This window comes from Protopterus annectens, chromosome 8.part0 (genome assembly GCF_019279795.1).
Source record: "Protopterus annectens isolate FY-2018-M chromosome 8.part0, PAN1.0, whole genome shotgun sequence".
Lineage (NCBI taxonomy): Eukaryota > Metazoa > Chordata > Ceratodontiformes > Protopteridae > Protopterus > Protopterus annectens.
In genome coordinates, this window is record NC_056741.1 from 299591715 (window position 1) to 299604143 (window position 12429).

Below are 12429 nucleotides of genomic sequence, written 5' to 3' on the forward strand. Positions count from 1 at the left end.
TACTTTAAATCGTGTATTATTTGATAAAAGTGCAGATAAAAATTTACTTAACTCCACTTATGCGTTCAGTTGATTGTATGCAGGTCTTAGTTGGCCAAAGCTCACAGTTTAAAAAGAAAATAATTCACTGTACCACTTGTATAAGACAGAAACTGAATAACAATGAGGTAAACTACCCCCACTTATCACTGGCTATGCAGGTTTTTTTAACAAGCCTTAACTGAAAATACCACTTCTATAAGACCTACTGAAAAAACATTCACAATTTCCAGCTAGATATTGCTCAATGCAGCACAAACAAATTACTTTAAATCGTGTATTATTTGATAAAAGTGCAGATAAAAAAATATATATATATATATATATATATATATATATATATATGTATATATATGTATATATATATATATATATATATATATATATATATATATATATATATATATATATATATATATATATATATATATATATATATATATATATATATATATATATATATATAAAATATGTATATATATATATATATATATATATATATATATATATATATATATGTGTGTGTGTGTGTTCTTCTTTCGACTTTTCCCGGTTAGGGTTAGTCACAGCGGAACTCCGGTCCACTAATAATTGGCAGTAGACTTTTACAGCGCCGAGGTGCCAGACCGATGCCCAGTGGGGTGGATATGCAGATTCCACACAGAAGGCGCTCCAGCCAAGAATAGAATGGGAGAACCTCTTGCTGTGAGGCGACAACGCTATATATCTATATATATATATATATATATATATATATATATATATGTATATAAATGTGTATTGCTTTTGCACATTGGATCCACACTCTGAATCTCTCACTGCAAAACATCTGACCAAAAGCACTGTTAATGGGGGTGAGGGGGCCCAAAATAAGATATCTTGTAATTATTGACATCATCCCCTCCTGCACATCTGAACAAGTCTGCATTGCAACACAATAACCAACAATTGCAAGTCTCAAACCCAGGACCCTGCACAACATAGCCACAACAAGTTAACAGTAAGCCACCTCAGCTGTAAGATGTCAGGATGATATCACTAACATATCATGCAGAACAGTCTGTCTACCATAGGGAATGTACAATGTGGAAGCAGTAAACATTCTAATGATGCATACAAACACACACACACACACACACACACACACACACATATATATATATATATATATATATATATATATATATATATATATATACACACACACATATATATATATATATATATATATATATATATATATATATATATAGATATATAGATATAGATATATGTGTGTATACACATACACATATAAATATATTACTACTTGTAGATATGTATAAGAAGAGTATATATAGAGGGTGCACAGCATATCAAATATCAAACAGCCAGTATTCCTACAGTTACCACCTTTAAAAATGGCCAGTGTTTGATTCTTTCATACAAAAGGCAATTATTGCATGAAACATATACCCACAGACAATGCAAAGGACATGACACCACTCACATGTTTGCATACATATAAATGTTTATTTGTGTACTATTTCAGTTGTATATGCCATTTCTTATAGCAGTTAGGTGTTTGAAATACATAATAACTGAGTAATGCAACTCTCAAACAAAACATTTGATACAGTTATCTGAAAACATAACATATGTTGCTGTCCAGGCTAAGGCCTTCAAGTAGTACAACAGTAAAAAAACACTTGTCTTGAAGATAAGAACCAATCAACACTTATTAATTACAGATGTAGTTCAGCAGCCTCCAATTACACTCTGTACTCAACCCCTAGGGGGAAAAGAATTAAGTTGTAACAATGAAAATGTATGTGTTACATAACAATGATTAACTTAAAACATCACTATCACACTGACAAACAGAACTGTCTGTAAGACAGTAAGCTCTAGCCCACCACTGTTCCCGTGGTGAAATGTGTGAAAATGTACAGCCATATACCTTAATGTGTCGTACTACTGATATCCCTCACATGTTGTAACAGCCTAGGTTAAAAACAATTCATACCCCTCCCACATAAAATGTCTTACAAGGGCATATAACAGTGTTTTACATACACTAACCTCTGGATTGTACAAGGTCACACATGTTTTGTCCAGCTGTAGCCCTCATATATATGGACCCTACCCCACAATTTGTGTGGGAGTCCACAACATCACTGGAATGATAGCAGGAATGCCAGCACTAAATAATGATAGGCCACTACTTAACAACCTCTTACTGCATGACATCTGGACAAAGCCTGGTATATAGGTGGAGGACAGAGGCTGGAACACAGGGCCATATTTGCAATATTGCTGTTATACACTGTGAAAGTTGCTGGTGCTACAGGACTGCTTGCAACATACTCTTACTCAGGAATATGAAGTCAGAAACACAAATGGATTTTGCCATGTACTGATAGCACTCAACAGAGAGAATGCCATTGATATGTCAGAGACAAGACCTGTCTGGTGAACAGACAAAACATAGCCAATCCTCTGGCCATCATGTGGATAGGCCCACAGTTGAGAGCTATGCAGACAAACTGCATTCTATGCAAAACTAGCATGTACACACAAACCCTGTAAAACTAGCAGTATTCATTGCATATAACAGCAATACTCACACTGTCAGTAGGTCTGGAACCTTATACCAATATGTAGTTGGCCTGTGTCTGCAAGTCCTGTTGTAAGAGGTATTGCCATCTGCTGTCCGTAACACTGTTGCCCATTCACAGGAAGGATGTCTTTCATACAGGAAAGGTAAAGGGACAATGCCCGCATGATGTAGTCATTTATAGTATGGGTTGCCATGACATTGGTAACTGGAAGCATTACACAGCTGGCTGCATGCAGTTAGCAAGTGGTGAACACCATTTGGTGCAGAGGCCATCACCTGGTCAAGAGCATCACCTACAAAATCCATGCTGCAACCTATTCAAACCAGCTCAATCCCTGTAGTGGAGAGAGAGTGTGAGAGAGGAAATACAACAAACCAAACCAAAACAAAATAAAATAAAACAAGGGACATATACAAGTGTACATAGAACAAAGCACAATACTAAAACAGGTATGTGAAACATGTATGCATGTAATTGAATGTAGTACTTGGTCTGTAAGAATGGGATATATGATGTGGAAATATTTATATGTGTCATCAACACTTGTTGCTGTAATGATGCTCTGCTGAACAACTGCTATGGACATATCATCTGAACCTGTGGGCAGTGGGCCATACCTGGCAACTGTGCAGATCTGCACAGAATGACAAAATGTAAGCCATCATAGTGTGTGTTCTGTATCTCAAAACATGTATATTAGTGTGGCAAATAGCTGAAGGTGGACATAATGAAGTCATGATACACACAAGTTTCAGACCCCACCACCTTCAGGACAGTCATGTTAATGTGAAATGTATCATGCACAAACTTCATAGGTTTGTAATAGGCTTACACACAATCTGTCCCTATATATACCCCCCTAATGTTATGCTGTGTCCACACGTGACACTCTTCTGTTTTGTAGGAAGGCAGAACAATGCAGCTGTGGAGGAAGAAGTTTTATAGAGTGTGGACCTGATGTCTGAATGCACTCCATATTTATATATATATATATATATATATATATATATATATATATATATATATATATATAAATGACAGCATCCCTCAATGCCATGCCCTATACACACAGTAGTCTACAGTTAAGATCCACATGTCAGATCAATATTCAGTAGCAAATACTTAATGACACACAGCTCACACACCAAGAACATGATAGTCAGGACTCACAGTCCAGCTTTACAAGCAGGGGTGTTTGGTTCTAGTACTATAATCTGCAATCTACTCTTACTTGGGTAAGCATTGTTAACAGTAGTAACATAATGATACACTACATGCAAGTGTGACTGCATATAACCTGGAATACTACTCATGTATGAAACACAGACAAATGGTAAAGATTGTTGTATTAGCCATATATACTCAGGTGTACTAAACAGTATACTCATACCCCTTTCTACTGCAATGACAGCACACAGACTCATGTTATATACATGGAATTAAATGCACTTATGCCATTACCCTACTATTTCATCAGACTGGAATGTGATCAGTGGTTACCAGGGATGAAGTATGCTTAGCAGGAGTAAGCATTGCCTAAATGTAACTGCTAAGCAGATTTGCATACTGGTAAGCGAAGCTGAAATGGTGTAAGCGACTTTTCATTTAAACGTATGTTAGAACTGCTTACTCTTGGGCAAACCCATGCAATCCCACTTAAAGCTGCTCAAAACTGCCTTAACCACACTGTATCGAAAAGTCCTTGTTCTGCCTAGCAGCAAAATAAACAGTCCTTGCAAGACTTGAACCGAAGACCATGTAAAATATAGTCACATCAGTTAACCACTAAGCCATCACAGCTGGGAAGATGTTTGTTGTTTTTCCAATATATCTGTCAGTACATGTACTGCATAGTAGTGAACAACTGCTTTGACTTCTACAATTGTGTAGTACTTGTTAGTGAAAATAGTGTTGAATCAGTTGTTATATCTATATATACACACATATCTGATGAATATGGTTGGATACATCTGGGAAGGTATATACAACACTCATGTATACACATAACAAGGATATGTATATATATATATATATATATATATATATATATATATATATATATATATATATATATATACATATATATATATATATATATATATATATATATATATATATATATACAAATGCTGATATATGTATACATGTACATACACATGTTTGTTTGTTGTCTTTTGGCTTTTACCGGTCCGGGGTCGCCACAGCGGAACTCCGGTCCGCTAATGATTGGCAGTAGATTTTCATGAATGCCGAGGTGCCAGCTCGACATTCAACCTTCAACGAAGGAACGCCCATTTACACATGTCTTTTGAATGCCCACCCAACCACGGGGAAGACATGCAGACTCCAAACAGAAGGCACTCCCCACACTCCAGCCAAGAATTGAACAGGAGAACCTCTTGCTATTAAGCAACAATGCTAGCGCAAGAGGTTCTCCCGTTCAGTTCTCGGCTGGAGTGCAGGGAGTGCCTTCTGTGTGGCACATACATATCTATTTATATATATATCTATATATTGCTTTATATATATATATATATATATATATATATATATATATTTATATATATATATATATATATATATATATATATATATATATTCATATTGAAATCCTTGAACTGTACCAACTTTTGAATAAACGTATGAAGTGAATTGCTGTGGACTGGAATTTACTGTTTGTATCTTTATGGACAGCCTCTATTGGAAGACAGCCTAGTTTTGGTATAGTTTTAATATATATATATATATATATATATATATATATATATATATATATATATATATATATATATATATATGTATATGGGTCTACTTCATTTGATCGAAAGACCACTTGACCAAAACCCATTTGATCGAAATTTCATTTGATCGAAAACCAGTATTCAAGGCAAATAACAGGGATTTGTCCCCCTCCGCAGTGTTGTGTGACCTTAGATTTGCTATATATAGTTAGAGAGGGTGTGTGGGGTGAAGCCTCCCACCTATTTTCATTTAAAATCTGTACTTTTTGTGTTATTTTCTTCTTTTTAAAGGAAACTTTTAAAGGACATATATATGTATATATATATATATATATATATATATATATATATATATATATATATATATATATAAATATATGTGCACACACACACACACACACACACACACACATGTATATATATATATATATATATATATATATATATATATATATATATATACATACACACTATGTATGTATATATATGCATATATATATACATATATATATATATATATATATATATATATATATATATGTGTGTGTGTGTGTGTGTGTGTGTGTGTGTGTGTGTGTGTGTGTATGTATGTGTGTGTGTATATATATATATATATATATATCTATATATATATAGATATATATATATGTGTGTGTGTGTGTGTGTGTATGTATGTATATATATGTATATATATATATATATATATATATATATATATATATGTGGGTCTACTACGGTTGATTGAAAACTCACTTGACTGAAAATGAAATTACTAGGACCACTTCACTAAAAGCTCACTTCACTGAAAACTAATTTCTTTGAAACTCATTTCGTTGAAAGTTATAAATGGCCTTTTCCCCACTGTAGTGTGACACTGGAATTATTATATAATGGAAGGGGGGGTGTGGGGGGATGTTGCCCCCTACATATTATAAACATTTTAAACTATACACAGTGATACTTACAAGTGCAATAAATAACTGTTTCCAAAAGAGAATATATAACCAAGGTATGTGAGGGACTTCACCCCCCACACCCCCCCTTACTTTATATACAAACTCCAGGGTCACACTACAGTGGGGAAAATGCCATTTATAACTTTCAACGAAATGAGTTTCAGTCAAGTGAGTTTTCAGTGAAGTGAGCTTTCAGTGAAGTGGTCCTAGTAATTTCATTTTCAATCAAGTGAGTTTTCAATCAACCGTAGTAGACCCATACACACACATATATATATATATATATATATATATATATATATATATATGTATATATATATATATATATATATATATATATATATATATATATATATATATATATATATATATATTTATATATGGGTCCCCTTCACATTATCAACCTTTTATAAAGTCAACTTTCATATGGCTGAGACCATCGACTTTCGAAAAGCCGACCATGGGGAACCACTATCTCTGTACAGTGCAGAATGAGAAAATTTCCATCTTCCGCACTGTAGTGCGATCTCAGAGTTGGGATATTTAAGTTACAGGGTGTGCGGGAGCGGAACCCCCCCACGGGGGGGTGCATGGTCTCCCCTGCTAACAGTTTTATGGTAAGTGTCCATTATGTTTTTTGTGTTTGTTTTACATGGTCAGCTTTCCGAAAGTCGATCATATGGTCTTAGCCTTATGAAAGTGTAGTAATGTAGACCCATATACATATATATATATATATATATATATATATATATATATATATATATATATGTGTGTGTGTGTGTGTGTGTGTGTTCACAGGTTCATAGGTTGGTACTAGGCTATCGGCTCTAGGGCCTATATAAGTCTAGCCATAACAATTCCCTGGCTATTTCTTCCCACAATATTTACTTCCCTGAACCCCTGTCTAGTAGGGTGACTGACGTGATCCCCGGGGTGAATTTCATATCTGCCATCCAACCATCAAGGTTCCTTTTGAAGAGGGCCAAGGAGGCACTCTGTTTGACTTGTATGGGCAGTCTAATTCAGAGTATGGGGAGTCTCTGGGTCAGGAACCTATCCCTCCAGCATGTTTTGTTCATTGTGATGACAAGGTTTAGATCCCTGGAGTGTGTGGCTCTGAGGGTTTGGGATTTCTTTAAGTGGAACATGTCCAACAGCTCAGGGTTTGACGTGGCCTTGTATGTTAAGCAAAGATCGACTCTGAGTAGACGATATGCCGCAGAGTATAGCTGGTGTTTTTTTACATGGTCAGTATAGGGCATCTGCTTTAGGCCTGTGATTCTTTTAGTGAGGTATTTCTGCAGCCTTTCCAGTGGTTGCAGATGTCTTGTGAGGTACATACCAAATGGGGCATTGTACTCTATCTATAATGGTTCTAATGAGGGATGAGTACAGTGGGACAATGACCTCCTTTTTTTCTGGATGAAAAGCCCTTAGTGGGGAGGTGTGCCACATAGAAGGATTTTCTGACTGTTCTGGTGATGTGGTTATCGAAGATGAGATCATTGTCCACCTGTGTCCCTAAATCTCTTATCACACTTTCGGTGTTTATTGTACTGCCACCTATGTGGTAATCCACAGGTACATGTTTTTTCCCAAAAGGGGATAACTATACATTCCTTGGCATTAAGCTTCAGCCCATGGCTCTGGCACCAAGCATCTGTTTCTGTTAAGTCCTTTTGTAGAATATCCACATCATTTGGAGATTCAGTAATGGCTCCCAGTTTGCAGTCATCTGCAAATTTTGTTAGCCAGAGTCCCTTAGTGTTGGCCTGCACTTCAGACTAGATGCCAAACAAGAGCGATCCCAGGACTGAACCCCAAGGTACTCCACTTGTCACTTGTCTGGAGCTGGATTTGGAGTCAGCTACTTTTACAGTCTGGGTTCTGTCAGTAAGCCAGTTGGCAACCCATTGAGTGACAAAGGGATTTATGCCCAGCTTAGTAAGTTTATCTATGAGTCCAGAGTGGGGGATGGTGTCGAAGGCCTTGGTGAAGTCCAGATAGGCTGTGTGGACTGCCTTACCCTTGTCCACAGCTCTGAAGACTGATTCGAAGAAGTCAGTCAGGTTCAGGAGACAAGATTGGACCTTCATGAACCCAAACTGGGTGGGGTCCAGTGTTTGAAGGTTGCCAATGTCTTTGTTTATAAGTTCCATGATAATGTGTTCCATGCCCTTGCAGATCCAGTTCGTCAGACTGATGGGATGGTAGTTCCCAGGATACAAGGTGGATCCCCCCTTGTGGAGTGGGATAACTGTAGCTGTGTACCACTCACTGGGCACAAAGCCTGAGGTGTGTACATATATACATGTATATATATTTATGTATGTATATATGTAGAACATATGCCCATAACATGTACTGGAGTCATACCTCAGCACCAGTAGTCACAACCTCTTAGTTCAAGAGGATGTTATGTAAGTATTGCAGGTATAAATGTAGAATGTTACTACAGTAACAGGGGTTGTGTTAGCAGACATGTGTGGGAAGTCACATCTGATACTGACATGTATGCCCTCAAATACTGACAGACATCATAAGATCATCATAGTGCAGTACCACACAAATCACAGTAATGATTCTGTGGAATACAGCAGAGATATCACCAATATATGTGGACAGTCTGACTTAATCTGATCAATCCAGTGGTATACACAGAACACCTTAGTGCAAGATGTGTGGGCCAAGCCTGAGAAAGTGAACATTTACAGCCATGTAAATGGGGATATCACTAAAATACTTGAATAGATAAGCTCACACAGTTTATGCATTCATACACTCCTGTCTGTCCTAACACATATTAACTGGAGGAGCAGAGGTACCAAGCCCACATACTTCCCACTAGTTAGTGACATACATCTTTGCAGCATTTCACTGTCTTGTCAGAAATACACAACACTTATGGTGGTCAGGCAACAGTACATCTGACAAATATCTGGACATTACATCACACTAGATAAATACACTGAGTTGCTAGGCATGTCACAAAGCACTGTGCAAACTACAGGTAGACTGCCACAGCAGTGGCCTAAGTTTCCTACGGGGAATACACATGTACTTGCAAATACAGCAGGCACTACAGGCATGTAACAGCACAGAGTAACAGACACCAGTGTGAAAGTGCATACCCACAACCAATATGAACACAGCCACAGTCACATTATGGTAAGCCTAGTTAGTATTACAGTATATGGACTGTGTGAACAAAACCATCCTCATATTTGCCACTCACACACCAACCCTACATATACTGGGCCAATACACAGTGTAGTCTGATGCCAGACTGTGGTATGGGGCATGTGTTGGTCTGGCCTTACAAACATGTATGCCAATAGGTTACCATAAATTGGAGCAGCATGCAACATCGGATAGAACAAGACCGAGAACAATGACATCTACTACAATCTGTACACAGGCCAAGTAACATTTTCACAATGCACACTCTGTCAACAATCACCGTATGTACACAGACCTCAGTACTGTACACACTACAACATAATGTCCAGGTTTTGCCCTCAACTATAAGGCCTACTATACATAACATGTCTAGCAGTCTGATATCTCACTGGCTTGTTATCAGGTATGATGTCAGTAAATAATGATGTACATATTCACCTCTTACTGCATGACATATGTACAAAGGTTGACAGACTTGGGGTCGGAAGCACAAACACAGTGATAAAATTGACATATTGCTGTGATAAACTGAGACATTTCCTGGTGTAACAGGATTTGCTGTGGCATATCTCCTTTGAGGGGATATGAAGTCAGTAGCTCACATGGATGTCACCATGTACTGACTGAAATCATTAGAGTATGCTACTGCATTTCTACAGATAGGAAATGTGTGAGTAACACAACACATGTAAGATTCCAAACTCTGGCCAGTCTGCAGATAGCCCTATAGGTGAGAGTTTCCTCAACCACATAACACTGTCATGCCAGACTTTAAATCATGTAGAACAGCCATATCCACACAAACACTGTTAAACCAACATTACTTCAAATGTAGAACAGCAATACTTACATTCTGTCCTCATGTCTAGAACACCCCCCTCCAGTTTGTTGGCCTGTCTCCACAGTGTATGTTGTAAGAGGTCTTTCCAAATACCCTCTCTGATGCTGTTTGTCAAACACCCACATGAAGTCATGCTCACAGTGAAGGAAAAGGGCCAACACCCACAGGAAGTGCTTAGTTATAGGAGCGTGTTTCCATGTAGTTGGCTATGGGAATGATACCACAGCTGTTCCACATGCAGTAAGCAAATGAGGGACTGCAATTCATGCACAGGCCATCAGCTGATCATGAGCATTACTGACAGAACTGAAGCTGCTACCTATACAAAGCAGATGTACTTTTCCACATCCACCAGAGAGGGAGAGAGAGAGAGAGAGAGAGAGAGAGAAAGAGACAGACACACAAACAAAGTAAGAAAGGAAGGGAGTAAGAGAGTAAGAGCCAAGCATGTTTGTGTATGATCCATGGGTGGAGGTTGGTATCTGGGCATTATAATGGTTGCCTATATTGTTTACTAATCCACGCTGTCATATGGTAATTGCACATGGCTGTACAGATGTATGGGTGAGGATTGTCTACAGCAATCTCTACAGTGTTTGGCAAATGTTGGCCTTGCAATGTGGACAATGGGACATTACAGGTCCTCAATATAATGATGTAGCAAAACCCACACTGTAATGAATGCTGTCATTACACAATCACCCCAACACCCACACAAGATACTGATGACACACACACACACACACACACACACACACACACACACACACACACACACACACACACACTTTCCAGTACTGAGTCTTAAACCCCTACCTGACTATGTATTGCTATTACGCACCACAGAGCTGACATGTTGGAGGGCTTTCCAAAAGTATCTTTGAAGGTGAGTGACATCAGCAACAGTGCTAAAAGAGGGATAAGGGAAGTGTAGTACGTGTGAATGTCCGCAAAAGCAGGTGTCAACGAAAACACACACACACTGTCTCAGGAGAACACACACATTATCACAGCTGGCAGGGTCAGGATTAGAACTCCTACCTAACTACTTTGCTACATTACAGTATTACACAGTTATCACAAGCACCATTGAACTTATAGGGCTAGCTTTTGTCCAAATGGGTATTTGAAGGTGAATGACATCTGCAGGCGTGCTAAAGTAGGGTAATGGGAGATGTAGCAACTGTGAATGGCTTCAAAATCATTAATCTCCACACACACACACACACACACACACACACACACACACACACACACACACACACACACACACACGCGCGTGCACACATTTGCCAGTACTGAGATGCATAGGTTCATTGCTTCAAGGTGTGTAGTATGTGAATGGGCCTAAAGGCTGTACAAGGCTAGGGAAAGGGAATACCTTGGCATCAGACCACATGACAATGGTCACCAGTGTGGCTCAAGGGTGTAGTCCCTGGATTGGTCCACACAGGTGGGTATTGTATTCACCATCCACTCATCTGGGTTACTATTGTGGGTGGCCAGTGATGTGCTCTGCTTTCCATGTATGTGATCTATATTCCATAACATGGACAGTGTCCAGGTTGTGCACATGTCCCACATGCATGTTCTGTGACATGTGGAAGTGTACTTGAGGTCTCTGGGGCATGTTGTGTGGACAGAATTGTTATCTCTTGATGTGGCATTCCTGACCTCATTTGGTGAGACCTGGCTATGGAACTGAGGTGTTGCTTGCACCTACACTGACAGCATGATACAGGTATTTAGTGGAATTAGTGGTGTCAATCCATACAGGGCATGTGTATAAGGCATGATATTCCCTTTGTGGGTTATATTTGCAGACTCTACAGATGTTCCAGGTGTCCAGTGGGGAACACAGCAAAAGGACCACTGTAAGCATTTATATGCCTACTGTAGGGATGGAACAAGGTGCCATGTCCTTGTACTTGCTGGATAACACACACTCAAGTCAGTAGATGTAACACATCAAAGTACTTTCTGATATCAGTGGCACTGTTGTGGACAACAGGCATGTAGTCCACTGCAACCACAACGTGCTTACTATCTGTGAGGCAATATGCAGGGAA